Raw genomic sequence first — 19,751 nt, forward strand, 5'->3', positions numbered from 1 at the left:
TCTAAAGTAATTGTTCATCACTTCCTATTGTTCCACTAAGTTCTGATTTCAAAAGCTCTTTGCTGTCACTAGGACCTATAACCATTGACAGTACCATGTTTAACTCTCTTCAGTTTCGTACTTATCCAGCCTGTAGTCCACAGTCTGTCACAATATTCATTCCTTTATATACACCGTCAGTTCCCTTGTCTCCTCTTTCTTTATCATGCTTATCTGGCAAAACCATAGTTCTGACTGCAGCCAAATCCCTGTTGGCTCTGTACCTGCACCCTCCCAAGAGAACGTGGGTGCAGATAAATACACAGCCAGGCTGACTGTTTTCACTTGACATTCATGACCACTTATCTCAGCCTCTAATGATGCCTGTCAATCATAAGAAACTGCCCATGCTTCTAATTGGTTTGTACCTTCTCATCTCTCCTCAAACTTCTATTACCTCTTGCTGTACTCTTGCTCTTAGCAGATGACCTTGCTCCCTTTTCACTGCAAAAATAGAAGCAATCAGAAAAGAATGGCCATTGGCTCTTACTTCTATGTTGACCTCCTTCCCTTCATCTATGCTCAGTGTGTTATCCACTGCTGTGTAACAAATTATTCCAAAATGTAGTGGCTTAGATGATGTCATTTATTATCTCATAGTTTCTTTGGATCAGGACCCCAGGCACAATTTAGCTGGGTCCTCTGGCTCTGGGTCTCCTAGTATGTTCCTTTCATAGCTGAGTGCTAGCGTATTTGATCAGTAAATAGGTGGACAAGAAGTCATGCCAGGCCCTCAAGGACAAGCACTTATTACTAATAACAAGTTGGATGACAAAGGCCACACATGCTCTCATCTTCCTATAGAGCACACACTGGGCAAGATAAACTTTGTACTGTTGTTAAATTATAAAACTCTCTGAAGTTAAGCTATTTTTTCCTTAAATTATCTTTATGGTATTGTAATAATTAACAGACATCTGAATAAAAGAAGCTGGAATTCTTACCTCACTTAAGACTAAAATAATTTGCAGATGGATCAATGACTTAACTGTAAAGAAAAGAAAGTACAGAGTACTAAGTACCAGAAAAAATAGGAAATAGTTTTTCTTACCTCACAAGATGAAGATCTTTACAAGCAGAGTAAAAAACCCAGAAGTCATATAAAAAAGATAGATAAATTTGATTTTATAATAATAAAAATATCTACAAAGTGAGAAAAATAATAAACAAAATGAAATGACAAATTATAAACTGGGAAAATATTCTCAATTCACATCATAGACAAGGGATATATATTATATATATAATTTATAATTTTAAAACATCTGAGAAATCAATGAGTAAATGGTCAATAACCTAATAACAAAACAGGCAAAGGATATAAACAGACGTTTAGCAAGATGCCCTAATTCACTCACTGAGAGAAAAGCAAACTATAGCTACAACAAATATACTTACTTTGTGTTAGACACCATGCTTAACATATATTATATAAACACATATTTATGTATATTATAAATATTTACCTCATTTATTCCTCTCAACAGCCCTATGAAGTAGGTATTATTATTGCCCCCATATTATAAATGAAGAAACTGAGGCTCAGAAAGTTTAAGCCATCTGCCCAAGGACAGCTGAAAAGTAGCGGACCAGCTGTGCCTCTCACCTGTTTGTACATGCAGGAAATGATATGAATATCAGGATAGTCATTGCAGAGACTGGCACAGGGCGAGCACTGGGCAAATGTTGGCTAAATAAGTAAATAAGTGCTCCTTGTAATAGCAAAGATTGGAAACAACTCATATGCCCCCAATAGAAACTGAGTAAATAAAATATAGTCTGGTTAAAAGAATGATGCACTGAGGGTACTGATATGGAATGATTTTCAAGATTACTAACTAAATGAGAAAAGGAAGATGAAGAAAAGTATTATAGCATGCATATCAATTGCATCATGTGAGGGACATATTTGTAAATGCATGGTCTATCTCTGGAAGTATTCACAAGAAATCAATAGGGAATGCTGCCCCCAGAGAGAACTAGATGGCTGGGTGACAGAGGAGGAATGCAGAATACTTTTTACTGCATTCCCTTCCCTTACATTTTTCTTTTTGCTTTCGTGTGTACATCTGTTACCTATTTAAATGAATGAAAACAATTAAAAGTGAAATAGTGATAATTTTAAAAGAACTGAAAAAATGGTATTTAGGCAGCAGAATAGAAAAATATAGTATTACAGAATGAGCCGTTGCTTATTACCTGTATTTAAAAGGACAGGCCGGAGTGATTTTACATGCAGAAAATAGACATGGCCCAGGGATGTTAACACACCATGGAAGCCAGATATTCTGGATCCATCTCTTGCTTTTGACTTTGACTGCTGGGGCCTGAGGCAAGTGAATTAAGTCAGTCAAATCTGGATATAGTCCTTAATGATCAAGCTCACTTCTGCAGTGTGAAAACCAATTGTTGGTTAAATGCTTTGAAGGTGGAACTTTCCAGGGTGTAAGGCAAAGCCTGTTCAGACCTGTGTGCTGTCATGGGAACTGAGACTCCAGAGACAAGGCTTTGAGGGGACTTCCAATCACTGTTTAGTTAAACAAATGTTTTTAAACTGCCAGTGCTTCCAAATGTTTCTTAAATGTGTGTGCCCAGAGAATCAGCCTATTTTATTTGAGTTTTCTGATTCCTGTATTACTTTTCTACAACACTGCCACTGGTCCAGTAAGCAGATTTTGAATGTAATAACTTCAGGAAAATGGATTCTTTTCAGAGAAGTGAAGTGAGGCTTAAGATATATCATAGTGTACAATTCAATAAGGAAATTACAGACCCTTTAGGAAATTACAGTGAGGTAGGGGCTAATGTTGGTTTTTAAAGGATATATATTAAATTAGTCTAGAAAACTAACTGGCAAAAAGAAATATATGGTTTAAAAAAAGAAGACTAATGGAAATGAGAATGTTGGGAGACATTTCTCCATGGGTGTTTCACCCTTCTGCACATCTTGCAAGCAAGGCACTGACTATCCTTTTTGTTCTGGAATATTTTTCAAGGATGTTTTTGTAATTAAGAGCTTTGGAAGTCAGAGACAGTGCCTTCCTCCAGAGCAAATGGCAGGTTTTCTTACTGCATTTTCTCAAAGATCCCAGTACTCTAAGTCCCAGCTTCCTCTTCTGTAATGCAATACACTACATGTGTAGGTATCATCTAGTCCTTTTCACATCACCTGTGATAATTGGGGCTTGGTAAACTGGTGCAAATAGGCTGATACCCTGGCTACAGCTATGGCTGTGAGTAATAAACTATCTTTTGTCTTTGACCATGAGTCTCGTGTCTTCTACCAGTGTCCATGAAATGGTGGCCGGGTGACTTCTTAGCTTGCAGGTGGAGTAAAGTCTCAAACTCTTCACACTTCTTGAGAGAGAAGTATTTTCTAGATCACTGTTATAAAATAGAAATGTAATGCAAGCCACTCATATGAGCCACATACATAATTTTAAATTTTACAGAAGCCACATTAAAAAGCTAAGAGAAGCAGGTAAAATTAATTTTAACAATATATTTTATTTAACCCAATGTATCCAAAATATATCTCATCATATAATCAATATAAAAACTATTAATGAGCTATTTTACATTCTTTCTTTGGTTCAAAGTCTTCAAAATCTGGGGTGTTTGTTACACTTACAGCACATTTCAATCTGTACTAGAGACAGTTCAAGCGCTCAATAGCCATTGAGTAGCTTTCATTTTGGACAGTGCAACTCTAGACCAGAAAATATGGTAAAATGAAAGTAGAAGTTTCCAAGCCTGAAATAGATTTTCCTTTAAAAAAAAATTAAGTCCAGAATGTCAGTGATATTGCTCATTGGGCCTGTCATTCCCGAGACTCTGAGCCATGTCCTGCATGTTCCAAAATTTAAGTCTGACAGATCTATCTGGAAATCCTTCATGCGTTGTTTAATCCCCCTGTGCCCTTTAAGGTACATTCAGGATTGTTGGTTCTTCTGCAGCTGCCTGTAATAAGACAGGAATGTAGGATAAGGGTCATTAAAGACAAATTTGATACCAATTCATCAAGCCATGCCTTGTCTTCATGATTCCAGAAACTGAAATTTAAATGTGTTTAACTTTCCCTTCTAGTTTTCTCCTTTGAGAAGTTTATCCAGCCAGCTAGAAGCGGGGAAGGGGGGAAATCCTAATCTCAGCCTGTATTACATTACTATTTGAATAGGAAATGGATACGCATCCAATTTTGATGAAGGAAAAATGAGTGACTTCAGACAGGCATAATTTGCCTCAATTTGCTCATCTGCCCTGCCTAGTTCACAGAGTTGCCATGTGATCATGTGGGATAATAGCAGCAATGGGGTGTTGACAAAGGAAAAGAGAACCTGAGATGTAAGATGAAATGATGATGAATATAATGATCTGTCCTTACTACAATTGTTTTTCTAGACAGCATTCTTCAGGCTTCAGAACCCTGCATGGGTTTAACTATGGTAAAATAAAGTAAATAATTGCCAAATCTTTTTATCATTTGGGGCTGAGGAGATGGAACACAAATAATAGTAAGGTTTAAAGACATGAAAGATGAGTTCATAGGAATCATACATCCTGCTCCTCATATATTTTCATATTCTTCACAGATGGCGAAATGTAGAAACTAAAGGAATTTCTTTTAATTCTCTAACCTCGCAAAATCCAGTGCTTGAGGAAAGGAGTCTTGAATAAAAATATTACAAGATTTCATCTAAAATACATACAACAGAATCCTTTTTGAGACTAGATTTGCACAGGGAAAAAATACTTCAGTTTACTAAATAATCAATCTATCAATCAATCAATCAATCCATCTCTTTATAAGGGTCCTATAACATTGGGAGCGGATGAGTTAAATAACGACATGAAATGGCTAAGTGTGGTCAGGCACCCTGGAGAACAAATATCAGTCCTCAAATCCCAGACCCTAAACGCCTCAGGGCCTCCCATGGTCTGTGGAAGAGATGACCTCAGGGCCTCCCATGGGTCTGTGGAAGAGATGGCCTCAGGGCCTCCCATGGTCTGTGGAAGAGATGACCTTGAGCCCCAGTCTGAGCGCTGGGGAGTATTCCCCTTCACCCAGGTCTTGCCCCAGCTCATGACCTTTTCTTGCCCATGCCATTCTGTAGCATTACATGAAGCTGGAATTTGGTCTAAGACCCTCACAGAAGTTGTGCCCCTCCCTCATACTTCTACTCAAGGATTATTACCAAGTCCCTCAGTGACATTCTGTGTCCTTCTCATTTGTATGTATTTTACCCAGCACCCTGACTTCCCAACCCTCTCCCCAAGATTCTCCTCATTTCTTCTACTGCTGTATGTCCCAGTAGCACCACACTTTGGGTTTCACACACGGGCTTTTGCCAAATCCTTCCCTGGTTTTGGACCTATCACTCATTTTGGCATCTGGCCCCTTCAGACTCAGCTGCCCTACTTAATGCCCTACTTAATACTTGCCTTTGGTTGCTGCATCTTTGGGTCAGAGGCACCTAACCCTGCCTTACCATCCAGGTGAGTGCTCTTTTAAGCAGCCATTAACTTTGCTGGCAGTCATTCATTCCTTGTATTAGACGATCTTTCTCTATCTTCTCTCCTCCCCTCTCGTTCCCTCCATTCTAATGATGGTTTGAATTGCTAAAAAGCCTATGGAATCTGGAGTTACCAAAAGTGGCATTGGATTTCAAGATACCACCTTGCTGTGTAACCTTAGCAATTACTTATATCTAAGCTTGGTTCTTCATCTATAAATTGGGGATGATAACAATCAGTGCTTAAGTGTAAGCTTCTTATGAGGATAAAAAGATGTATGAGGGCCAGTGTACAAGAGCCAGGCATAAACTGACACATGAGCATGGCATGTTTGAAGGACAACGAGCTGAGTGTTCTAAACTCAATTGACTTTTTGTCTGACTGGCTCTTTGTGTCTGAATTGCATTGTGTTTTTTTTTTTTTTTAAGACAGATATATATCTGGTAACTCCTAGTATATTTCATTATAAAATCTTTGACATGACATGCTTTATCATTTATGTTCCTTTCAGAAGTGCCCTGACCATTACGGGCAAGTATTTCTTGGCTTGGATAGAACAGAGAGTTCCTGTTAAAGTCATGGCATGTAAACTTCCTGAAGGAGGGCTTCAAATATCAGGAACCCTTGTAGGTTTTGACCAGGAAATGCATATCATGAAAGTGGGTTGTAGGAAAGCCTGATATCCAATGTCACAGAACTGCCTGGAAGCAGGGAGGCTAAGTGGTCAGAACATTTGACAGATGTGAGGCTCTACCACCTGTTGGCTATGAGGTTTTGAACAAACCATTTAGCTTTTCAGCTTCAGTTTTCTTGCCAGTGTAGTAGGGATAATGATAGCACCTACACCGTAGCGTTCAGGGGAGGACGCATTTGAGAATCCACGATACTTGATTATCACAGTGTATGGCGTGAGGGACTTGCTCAACATATATTAACTATGATGGTTGTCATATTTCCTTCAGACATCTTCTGAAGCTGTTCTTAACCCAGAGTGATCCTATTCAAATGTCCATCAGATCACGTCACTCTGCTGCTTAGAACCCTCCACGAACCCCTTACACTCAGTGTGAAAGCCAAAATCCTTGCAGAGACCTACCCAGATGCACTTCTTTCCCAGCTCCACTGCCTTTAGTATATAAAACCTCTTTAAAAAACATTTAATTTGCTTATTTGGTATGCTTACTGTTTATTATCTGACTCTCCTTACTAGACTGTAAGCTCCTTGAAGTTACACTGTTGATTTGATGCCCTAGAATAGTGCCTGGCCAGAGTGGGTGCCATTTGTTGAATGAATGAATGAATTTCCTACAATCAAGACAATCTTTACCTCTTCTAAGTTCCTATATCACTTTGACAGCTATTCTCTTATGTTACCTATATAGCATATATACAGGCCATATGTAGACTTATATAATAGCCTAAATTATACCGTACTATTTTGGTGTTTGCCTTAGTCCCTTCGCCAGAGTGTAGCTCCCAGAGTGAGAAGAGTGCTTAGTCCATTTTGTGTTCTCCCAAAAGCCTAGCACACAGCCAGCATTACTGCTCTTATTGAGGGGAAGAAAAATTCTGGAATTCCAGACTACATTCTCTGTCTTCACCTCACTCCTCACACCACTTCTTTAACCAGAAGTTTAACCATTTCTGGTTAAACTTTATTACCAAAAGTTAACTTGTTAAAGATTTGACCTTTAATTTTCAAAATCAAATGAAATTAATAAATGTCACTTAAAATTCATTCTTAAGCGGTCAAATTTAATTTCTGAACATAATACTTATATTTTCTCACCAGGAGAAACAAACATTCGTTCTATGACCTCCTTCTTTACTGTGGTGGTCAGTAGCAGAATGACAGCCTCCCTGGTCCCCGGTGCCAGGATTTGGTGGCGGAGCGGCTCAGCGGTGGACTCCCCATCCACCTGTCTGCCCTTCCCTCCACGTGGCTGCACTGCACAGTGAAGGAAATCTCCTGCCTCACCCCCGGCTCTTCACCCCGGCCTCCCCACTGGGGCCCATCATAAGAGTCTGGCTTTAAGGTAGAATCAAAAGAAGTGGAAAAGAACCACTTAAGAAAAGAAGCAGACAAAAATACAATTCTCTCCCTCTGTCTCTTTTTTTATTATTATCTAGGGAATTACAAAAATGTGCTTAAATGGACATTCCTATTATTTGATTTGAATACGAAACTTTTATTCAAATGGTATTCAAATCACTTTTAGCCCAATTTGTGGTCCTGTAACTGATGTCTATTAAAATTGAGATTTGGGAAAGTCATTTTGGCTTGTGTAAATGTAAAGAAGAAATTCCTGAATGGGGCTGGGGCAAGCTCCCCACACAAACAGCATGAATAAGCCCTCAGTCAGGGGCTGCGGCATTGAAGAAAGGAAAGGAGGCCCCTCTTGCACCTGTGATGTAGGCATGATGAGAATCCCAGGGGCCCGGCTCCATCGCTGCCACCCCCGGGGGCCCCTGGAAGGTGAATGTGCGGAAGGCATCTATTCAGCTGTTGCAATCCCCAGTTTCTCGACTCTGAAGTGCTACCACTTTGATTTCATGTTTCTTTTCAAAACTCTTGGTTTCTCCTCAGGGACCCAAATGGCACAGGGAGGTCAGCAAACTTCCCTTTGCTCCTCAGGGGTATGCTGCCCTCTGTGACATGCTCGGGGACTCATGCTTGGAGCAACATCCATTTCCCAGGCTACTGGGCAGGATTGCTGGCCAGAGGGCCTCAGGCTTCAAAGGCCCGGATGAGCTCCTGTGGCAGGTCAGCCTCTGGAAGCGCCTCTGATGTGAACAGACACCTGGACAAACACAAAGGATGCAGCAGCCTTCTTTATTCCTGCTACGTATTTCCCTGAGCAAAATTTTCCAGAACTACCTTCTCATGCCTCACAACATAAAGAGGCTTTTGTATTTTGGGGGGCTGGGGAAGACAGTGTGTGTTGGATTAGAAGCCTCTCAGAGCTAGGTCTTTCATCTTAGATACTCAGCCAGCCAGCGCATCTGGCCCTTGCTGTGTCCAGCAAGGGTTGGCACCTTGGTGGTCCCTTAATCCCTTGCTCTGTTGCAGCTAACTCTGCCTGTCATGGGAGATTCTCAGTCAGATACCCATCTACTGATCTTCCACAGAACAGCTTTCCAGCACTGGGCTCAGCACCTGATCCTGTAAGAGTACAACTAATATTTGTTGAATGAATAAATGAGATACTGAATGAAACCCTAGATCAATTCTAGAACAAAGCTATATCTTTGGAAGCTGAACCCTTTGTGTTACTTTGGATTCCCCCCAGAGGCAGACTCTAAAACACAGTTTTTAGTGAAAATAGTTCATTTGGGAAGTGATCAGAGGAAACACCAATAAGAGAGAAAGGAAGTCGGGCTAGCCAGGGAGGGCTGCCAATAAAGGGTGTCTCATTTAGCAAATCGCCACTGTGGACAACTGGAGCGTAATCCTGCTGGGGAGCTCGGGGAGCCAGCAAGGGACCCCCACCTCAGAGTGACCCCACCCGGAGGCTGAAGGAGCCGAGTGTGTAGGTGTTATCCACCAGCTCCTGTCAGGCAGGGGAGAAGGACTGCCCACAGGGGCAGCATCAATTCCAGCCTGCTGTGTGCCCAGATGGAGTGGGTTCTGGGGGCTTAAGAAATCCTTCAGGCAAAGGTGTGCCCTGGCAGTTGGAAGTCAGACTAGTGGGTGCAGAAATGGTAGAGGGCACTTGCAGTGTCTGCAACACCATTGCGTCTACTCCAGTTTCCATCCACTCTGTTTCCTCTGCACAGTTCGCTGTCAGGAGGACACTGAGGGTCACTGGCTCCTTTAGCCTTAGGGACACTAGTAAGTTCCAGAGCCTGTAGCCTAGCAGAACACGTACTCTCCACTGTCTTGTTACTGTTACATTAGCCGTGTGGCCAACGTGGACATGCATCCCAGCAAACCACATGCTAATCTTGTAGCACATTCCAGTTATCTGAGATTCTCTTGGCCTTCATTTCCACATCTCAGCATCTGTGTCTTAGTCCTCATAGGACTGAGGAAACGATGCTTGTGTTTAAAGTTGAAGAGGTTGGGAAGTTTAAAAAGCAATAGTGTCATAATCCAGGGAAGTTGAACATTTTTAGTAGTATTATCATTTCACTTCTCCCCAAATCTGGCATATTAGACCCATGAAGGACCTTAGATATCATTTCATTCAATGAGCTCATTTTATGGTTGATAAGACCGAGGAGCAGAGAGGTGGAATGACTTGTCCAAAGTCACACAGCTGGATGAGTCAGGACGAGACGAAGCCTTCCTAACCCCTGTGCCTACCTACTACCATGCTGCTGCTCACACTGATCATTCCCAGATGGTGGGGAGAATGACCCCTGACGGCATTGGTATAGCTTGTTAAAGAACATGGGACCAGTCAGGATGGGAGTAAAGGATTTGAGTGGTGGAGAGGAATGGGAGGGGGCCAGAGAGGAGGAGTGTGGAAGTCTGCAGTTTTGACACCTACTGTGTGCCAAACATCATGCTCTGGGACTCACAGGCATCTTGTTACTCTTCACAAAATCTCTGGAAGGCAGGTACAGTAAAAATCTATACACCACAACTTGACAAAAACAAAAGTAATTTATGGGCTAGCTCAGGTGGCCAAGTGATTAAATTTGGCACACTCCTCTTCGGCAACCTGGGTTCAGTTTCTGGGCGTGGACCTACACCACTCATCTGTCAGTGGCCATGCTATGGTGGCAGCTCACATACAAAAAGAGGAAGATTAGCAGTAGATATTAGCTGAGGGTGAATCTTCTTCAGCAAAATAAAAGAAAGAAAGAAAGAAAAAACAAGAAATTTCTTTGATTTTTTTTTTCTTTTGGTAAGGATAACTGGCCCTGTGCTAACATCTGTTGCCAGTATTCCTCTTTTCGCTTGAGGAAGATTATCCCTGAGCTAACATCTGTTCCAATCTTCCATTTTTTTATGTAGGATGCTGCCACAGCGTGGCTTGATGAGTAGTATGTATGTCCTTGCCTGGGATCCAAACCTGCAAACCCAGGGCCACTGAAGCAGAGCACGCAAACTTAACCACTCTGCCACTGGGCCAACCCTGAGTTGTTTTTTATAACTCATCTTGTTCTGGAGCTTCATTCCCACTCTGTAGCAGGAAATTTTTTTAAAAAAACCACTTCGTTGTCAAAAAAGTCATCAATTTAAAGTCACTGAGTTGCCTAGGGACTGACTCACAAGGCTAATAGTTCTACTTTGTCAGCAGCCCAAGAAGAGTTACTTACATTTCCCATGTTCATGAAGAAACTCCTCTGCTGGCCTCGAGTTCACCAAGGCAACCCTGGGCATCTATAGTCGGCAACATTCATTTGAGTGTCCCACAACTCCATGGAAATTCCAGGTCCCTTCTCTAGTTCTAGCACTGGAGATCTCTTTAAGACATAGGTTTTGAGATAAGCATCATGTTAAATGATTGCCATCCTGTAACAGCTCTAAAGGAATGAATTGGTCAGACTGGGCCAAGCAGAGAGCTGGCTCTGCAAGAAACAGAACCCAAGGGAAGAACCAGGGCTGTGGGCGATGGGGGCAGGCAGGATGAGAGGCGGCGAGAGGAGGTGAGAGGATGCTCAAGGAGTGAGGGACTTCCAAGAGGAGCAGGCATGGCCAGGGCTGTACAGCAATCCAGCATGAGGGTCCTGGCAGCTTGAGAAGGGGAGCTATGATTAGGATGGAGTCCAAAGACACATAGCAGAACCTCTTCCTGTGCAGTGGCCACTGGGGAGGGTGACACTCGAATAGGCAGAGCAAAGATTGAGGCTGGTGTTGACCATCTTCAGAGCCAAGAGGTGGCCTTCTGGTCCTGTCTGCACTCACATGGGAGGCAGAACACCATCTCCTGACCCCCATCCAAAGCTGATTGTGCCAGTCGCAGATGGCATTGCCCATCAGTGCCCAAGGGCCGAGGGGTACATTTCAGGCCCCGTGCAGCCCTCTCTAAGCTGTGATTTCCTTTGATTCTGTTGTTCTTGTTCCATCCGAGTGGGACTTCTGTTCCCATTCTGAAGGCCACTGTTAAGTCCTTTTCACTCTCAATGACTCATTTAGTTCAGCGGGGGTTTGGTTTTTAGAAGGTTTTCTCTTTTAAATTCTTTTTTTTCTTCTTTCCCCTTTTTAAAAAAAGGGTCATAAAGAGCTTTAAGATGCCATGCATGAAAAGCTCTGGATAAATGCGGCTTGTACCGGATTGTAAAATACTGTATTGTTCCGAGCTTAATTCCTCGTGTGAGACTGGAATCGGTAATTTCCTCATCCTGAGGCAGAGGCTGAATAGCAACAGGCTGCAGACTGGACCCAGGGACAGGCGCCCCCAGGAGCCGCGCCGGGAAACCAGAGGTCTCTATGAGATGTTCTCCTTTTAGTCCAGACTTCATTTTCCTGACTTTTGCATTAAGGTAAAATAACATTTTTATGAAGAAACACATCTCTGCTCTCTGAAGTAACACTTTAGGGGCTGGAGCAGCTGCTGCCTGGGGTCACACAGAGTTATAAATCACAGAAAGGACCTTCTTTCAACCCTCCTGTTCTGAAACTCACCTTGTGGAGTTTGTGACCATGTGGGCAAATGTGGGAAGTCCTCGCTGTCTGAGTGATGGAGACTGTTTTGACCCTGAAGGTCTCTTTCTCCTCCCTTGACATCCAGGTTAAGAGGCTGCCCAGTTTCATGCCAGCAGGACTGAGTGTCGCTCATGGCTGCCATGTTTATCCCTGCCTCCTTGTCATCGCCTCGGTTGGTCCCTTGCCTGGAGAGCTCCCCTTCCCATCTTCCTCTCTGGAGGATCATGCCTCTCTGCTTTCAAGCCACCCTCCTTCATAAAACTCTGACTATTTCTGCCACTATTGGTCCCCCGATCTCTAATGGTAATCATAGTCATGATCACACATTTTAACCCTTTAGGCTTGAGTTTGGTGCCCAGGTTAGACTGTAAACTCCTTGAAGGCTGTGGATTTCCCATAGTTTGTATTTGTCATATATGCTATTATATGAGCCCAGTGCAAAGCAAGAGCTTAATAAGTGCCCATTTTTTAAACTGATTGATTGAATGCTTGATTGATTGATTGATAGCTGCCCTGACCCCACCTGCTCATATGATGAGACAATGTTTTGGCTAAGTGACCGCAGATGTCAGCAGAGGTGTCCCCCTGACACTCTTAGCTATACTCGCTGACCATTTCACCCCCACTTTATCTCAGCAGTAAGATTCAGCTTCTGCTCCTCTTTCCAGAAAAAAAATCCACTCATGCCAAAGGTTTTGTGAGTCTTTAGACTTTTGCTAAACACTTGGGGATGGTTGGAGGGCTACATTGGCATGGGGTAGCATCTCATCATCTTCTTCTTCCCATTATACAGAATGACTATGGAGTCCCTAGGCATGAGTCTGTGTGCTAGCAATAGCATAAAATGTCTATCGGGGACCCCACTATGGGAGATGTCTAGAAGGACAAGAAAAGACTAAAATTTATTGGGAAAGTGAAAAGAGACACCTGAATAACTTCCAGTTGGGGATTTCTTGGCAGGCAGGGGATTTCAACTACTCTACCTCCTGTTAGAAGCAACAAGAATCGCTCCTCCATTTCTTGCATAGCAGCGTGTAGAGCACTGTCTGCGACTTGAGGATGTTTTCAGGGTCACATCTTCCACCGTGGAATAAGTGACTGACTAAAGCGTTTCTTCTCAAAAAATACCATGCTTTTTTCCAAGAATAATTCCAGGCAATTCTCTTTATTTTCCTTGTTCTCACAGCATCAGTACCCAGAAGGGGTGAGTTTGCCATCTCTGGATCCATTTGTTAAAAGCATTCACCAGAGAATGCAGCTACTAACTCAGGGTCAAAGAGGTTCCAGATATTTTGAACCCTCCTGCTGCCAGTCTTAATGCTGTGGGAGACCAAGAGTGAGGTCTGGGACCCAGAAAACACTGCCAAAAGGGCCCCCTGGAGGTCTGGGCATGAAAAAGTAAACAGATCTCCAGACAGAGCTCCCGCCTGCCTCCCCATCAGGAGCTGTTCACGTGGGTGTCCCTGTGTGTCTCTAGCCAGGGGCTGCCACTCTGTGCCAGCTTCCAGCATCTGCTTGATTCAATTCCTTTTCTTCCTCCTGCCTCGTGGAAATAGCACTTTTATAGTCATGTAATTTCAGAATAGCAGAGATTTCGTGTTAAGAAAAAATGGAATTGGTGCTGGGTCACTGCTGTTGAAACTATAACACCATTTTACTCTTGCCCTGAGAGAGCTCTCCTCTCAACTCCCGCTCCCAGGCTCCCCTCTCTTGTTTCGCCTTTTGTATGGCTCCTTTGGTTTTTCTGCTCCTCAGATGTGCACACAGTTTAAATAACATTCCTTCCTGAATTTGTCCCTTCATTTCCCCAGCTTCTGTGCTTGGGGGCTCTCCAGCTCCCATCTTTTTTCTTTCTTGCTAATGTTCTCTTCTCCTTCCTTTGTTGACACGCCAATTTATTCAGCACTAGCCTCCCCCTTCCTCTCCTCACTGTTTTCCATTCCTCACACTCCTCCTAACCGACAAACACTCCCCAAACGTGTGTGTGTGTGTGTGTGTGTGTTTGGGTCTAGGAGAATAAAATCTATTCGTGTCCCTATATCCCTGCTGAGGAGGGGAGGAGTGTATTTTCCTCCTCCACAAATTCTCCTAAATGTCCAGGGTGGCCAGTCTGGACACAGGGTCAAGTTTATGCAAAGGCCAAGGGGTGTGTGATTTGCAGGGTGCTGGGTGGGCCTTTCGAGCAGCTGCTCTTGGTTGCCTGCCTGTCAGTCATTTCTCCCTTTCTCCTTCAGAATTGAACCCTGACTTTGGACATGCAGCCTCCTGCCTAGCCATGTTTTTCAGAGGAGGTGGGCTCTCTTCCCGTGCTCCAGCTGTGAAGCATGGTGGGTCAAACTAATCTTGAGAGTTCCATTCCTCTTGTCAGTGATTGGTTTAGGCATGAACATGTGAAAACAATCCATCCAATAAGAGTGAAGGAGAAGTCTGCTGGAGTAGGGGGCAGGGGTACGTTGGGGATGGTTATCCTTTTTTTTTTTTTTTTAATGTTTTTTGGTGAGGAAGATTGGCCCTGAGCTAAAATCTGTTGCCAATATTCCTCTTTTCTCCCCCTGCTCCCCAAAGCCCCAGTACATAGTTGTATATCCTAGTTGTAGGTCATTCTAGTTCTTCTATGTGGGATGCTGCCATAGCATGGCTTGATGAGCGGTGAACAGGTCCCAACTGGTGAACTCTAGGCCACTGAAGGTGAGTGTGCAAACCCAACAGCCTGGCCTCGGGGCCAGCCCCAGGTTATCCTCTATTTTTAAAAGGTACACTGGGAAATAAAAGTCCTTCTTAATTGCCCTTGTATGTTGTCTGGAGGCTGTGATGTTGAGAACTGCTTGTGCTGTCTCAGAACCATGAGAAGACAAGCCTCAGGAAAAAGCCATTCTGCTGAGAATAGCAGAAAAGAAATATAAAAACATGTTGAGTCTTTAATGACATCTTTGTGCCACTTAAGCTATCTTACTCTGGACTTCTTATTTTTGAGATAATATTCTCCCTTTTAAGCCACTTGTCTTAGCATTTTTTGTTTCTTGCAACTTAAATTATCTTGAAAAGCATAGCCTTTTTGACCCAAAATAGTTCCTCCACACATATCATCTGTCCCCTGCTTGGCTTGTTATTGACAGGTCATAGCCATAGCTACTAGTTTCGTATCACTTTTCATGTACCAGGCACTGTTCTTAAATGCTTTAAATAAAGTAACTCATTAAACCCTTATAAGACTGTGCAAGGTAAGTACTCTTATTACCCCTAATATACAGATGAAGAAACGGAGGCATAGAAAGGTTGAGAAAATTGCCAGTGTTCCCACACCTAGCAAGACGCCATGGTGGGATTTGAATCTGGCTTTTCACCTCTACCTATAAATTCTCTCACTGTTTTGCAACAAGATCAATAGTTTAATGTTTTTAGTTTAATAGTTTAATAGTTTACATTCTGCCACGAGGATCCATACTCTTAACAATGAGTCCATCAGCTTATGGGAGCTGAATGAACTGGGAGTTCTGGACCCTGGTTCTCCCAGGAAGATGCATGTCCGCTTTGTCCCCACCAGGGTTCAGGTTAATGCTTTGCTCTGCCTTGAGTGAGGGGCACTCCTTGCACCTTCTCGTGAGTCTCTCTTCTTCAACCTGAGGAAGCCCGTGCCAATTTTGTTAGAGTTGGGATTGGTGGCTACCTCACTTCTCTGCAGCTGAAGGTGCTGGGGCCAGTGCTTGCAAGGTGCCTGGGAAATGCACTCCGGGAGCCACCGTTCTCAGGCATTCTTCATTGCTGGTGGGACTGCACTAGGACGGGTTGAACTTACACTGAACAGCCTAAGGGCTAACCAAGAGCCGAACCTGGGGAGCCTTCCCAGTTTCCCCTGAGCCTCAAGCTCAGATTCTCTAAGTCCCCTTTATAACTCAAGGACCTCTAGCTCTTTACCCCACTCAGTGAACTCAGGACAAGAAGATTTGTTGTTGAAGGGCCTTTAATAACCTCTTGGTCCTACCTCCTCCTGCCCCACTCTGTATTCTCAGGATCCAGTTAGGAGACCCCACCAATTATTTTAAGGGAGACAATTTAATATAAATAATTGTTAACCAGGCTTGAAGAATTGAAAAGGCAAAAGGAGAACACTAAGATATCACGGAGCAGCAAATACGGGAAGTAGCTAACATCCTTAGGTCTGTGGAGCAAAGGAAGAGATTGGAATTACTAAAACTTGGAAACTTAGAGGAAGGGACTTCTGAGAAGGGGGCACTGCTCTGCTGGTGCTAATGGAGTAAGGAAGTGTCGCTAGGGTGCTGCTGACAGGACCATGAAGCCCGTAGAAACGCGACAAGAAGCAAACAGGAAGGAGCAAGTCCCTCCTGCCTCCTCCAGAGCTGCAGTCTTCCTCCTGTGCTCCCTGCAGCACAGTCCAGCACTGGGCCTGAGGACAGAGCAGCATGCAGAGCGGAGTATAGAAGGGAGGCTCCGACTCTGAAAGACAATAGCTAATTCTCTCTTTCTCTCTCTCTCTCTTTCTCTCTCTCTGTCTCTCTCTCTCTCGCTGTAAGTTTGGGAAACAGTTCAAGAGATTGCAGTGTGCACATTTATCAATAGGAATTCAATACAATAAGAAGGCTCTTATTTCACTTTCATCCCTGTTGCCCTGGAGGTACAAGATACCGCTGATGAGGGGAAGCATGTGAAAAAGATAACACTCTAGAAACCTCAGTGCAGGAGGCTTAAAAGACACATGGTAGAAGACACTGATAGATGGTTTGCAGCAAGAAAACTACTGTGTACTGGGGGGATCGTCATCAGACTTTTTCTGAATTTTAGATAAAATAAAGGAAGGAGTTAGATAATTAAGAATTTGATATCTATTAGTATCACGATATTAATACTGTCTTTCAAAAGATTTGTTGTCTCTGAGGAAAGAGTTGTCCTCACCTCTTGAGAAGCTGGGAGGGCTCCACTTCTCCTTGTGGGGAGAGGAGCGGTGTATTCCTGGGCGAATGAACACATATTAAGGACTCTCTCTGTGCCAGACTCTTTTAAGTACTCTTTACCACTTACTGTCAGTGTAACGTCGGTCAAATTACCTTACTTCTCTAAGCCCCAGTATCCAAGTTGATGAAATGGAGATAACACTGCCTATTTCGTGGAGTTAGGAGGATTAGGGAGATATTGGAAAGCTCTTAGCCCAGTGTTTCTCATACATTGTCTCTTATTGTTTGCTTATTTACTTTGCCCTTCTATATAAATTTTAGAATCAGCTTGTTCATATCTACAAAATATCCTGCTGGTTTAATCTTCAAAAATCAATTAATGTTCCAACACTCTTTTATGATTAAAAAAAAAACAACTCAAGAAAATGGGAACAGAAGGAAACTTCTTCAATCGGATAAAAGATATCTATGAAAACCCCACAGCTATTATCACACTTTTACCCTGAAGTCAGGAACAAGACAAGGTATCTGCTCTTGCTACTTCTATTCAACACTGTAATGGAGCATCTAGCCAGGGCGATTAGGCAAGAAAATGAACAAAAGGCATTCAGTTTGGAAAGGAAGAAGTAAAACAACCTGTATTCTCAGATGATGTGATCTTGCACATAGGAAATCCTAAGGAACTCATAAAAAGAAATGTATTAGTACTAATGAATAATTTTAGCAAAGTTGCAGGATATAAGGTCAATAGACAATATCAATTGTATTTGCATACACTTTTCAATACAACAGCATCAAAAAGAACAAAATACTTAGGAATAAATTTAACAACAGAAATGGAAGATTTGTACACTGAAAACTACAAACCATTTTTGAAATAAATTAAAGAAGATTTAAGTAAATAAAAATATATCCCATGTTCACGGGTTGGAAGATTTAATATTGTTAAAATGACAACATTCCCAAAATTCATCTACAGCTGACTATCAAAATCTCAGTTGACTTCTTTATAGAAATTGATAAGCAGATCCTAAAATTCATATGGAAATGCTAGGGACCCAGAGCAGCCAAAACAACTTTAAGAAAGAAGAACAAAAGTGGAGAACTATTACTATCTGATACGAGGACTTGTAAAGCTACAGTTATCAAGATAATGTAGTAAAGATAGACACATAGTTCAAACTGACAAACCAGAGAAATCAACCCCAAATAATGAACTGACTTTTAAGAGAAGGACAAGGGCAATTTAGGGGGGAAAAATAAAACTTAGATTTATAATTCAAATCCTATTCAAAAATTAACTCAAAATGGATCATGTACTTATATATAAAATGAAAACTGGAACACTTCTAGAAGAAAGTATAGGAGAAAATATTTGTGACTGTGGGTTAGGTAAAGATTTCATATGATAACTAGAACTCATATACTGCTGGTGGGAGGGTAAAATGTACAACCACCTTGGAAAACAAATCTGGCAATTTCTTAAGTTAAAACACACAGCTACCATATGATGCAGCACTCCACTCTTAGGTATTTACCCAAGAAAAATAAAAGCATATGTCTACACAGATTTTGTAATGAGTATTCATAGTTTTATTTATAATAGCCCCAAACAGGAAACAATCTTGTGGTATAATAAAAAGTGTATATTTGAACTTTGTCTCTGGTTCCTGGCACAGAGCTCCTAAAAACCCTGGAATTTCCTGAGTGATAAGAATGTCTTTGGTTATTCATAACAAGCCACTTTAGACTATACTTGAGGTTATGCTAATGAAGTATGTCCTGGTGGGGGCCCTAGATAGCTTCAGGATGAAGGCTGGTCACCAGAAAGACCCAGCACGTGAGTAGAGGGTTAGAACTTTCAGCCCCACTCCCTGATGTCCCTCTTGGGAGGGAAGACAGGCTGGGGATTGAGTTCAATTGCCAATGGCCAATAATTTAATCAACCATCCAACATAATGAAACCTCCAGAAAAATCCCAAACAGCCGGGTTTGGAGAGCTTCCTGGTTGGTGAACACGTGGATGTGCTGGGAGGGTGCCACTCCCAGAGATGGCATGGAAGCTGGACAGGCCCTCCTTCCCTGAATACCTTGACCTATGCATCTCTTCCATTTGACTGTTTCTGAGTTGTATCCTTATAATAAACTGATAATCATAAGTAAACTGTTTTTCTGAGTTCTGTGAATTGTTCTAGTAAATTATGGAAATTGAGAAAGGGTTGTGGGAAGTTCTGAATTTGAAGTCATCAGGGCAGAAGTGTGGTTTGCCTTGGGACCCCTCTTTTGGCTGATGTCTGAAGTGGAGGCAGTCTTGTGGGACTGAGCCCTTAACCTGTGGGGTGCGTGCTAAATCTGGGTAGTTAGTGTCAGAGTTGAATTTAATTGTTGGACACTGGGTTGATATCAGAGAATTGGAGGATTGGTTGTTGGTGTTAGAAAAGACATCATAAACTCAAATATCCATCTATAGATGAAAAATAAGCAAATTGTTGTATAAGCATTCAACAGAATACTACTCAGCAATAGAAACAAAGAAACTGTTAATATAGGCTACAGTGTGGATGAATCTTAAAATAATTATACCGAGTGAAAAAGCCAGACAAAAAGGAGCATATACTATATGAATCCATTTATACAAAATTATAGAAAATGCAACCTAATCTATAGTGGCAGATTGATGTTTACCTGGG

The sequence above is a fragment of the Equus przewalskii genome, chromosome 20, assembly GCF_037783145.1.
Source record: "Equus przewalskii isolate Varuska chromosome 20, EquPr2, whole genome shotgun sequence".
Lineage (NCBI taxonomy): Eukaryota > Metazoa > Chordata > Mammalia > Perissodactyla > Equidae > Equus > Equus przewalskii.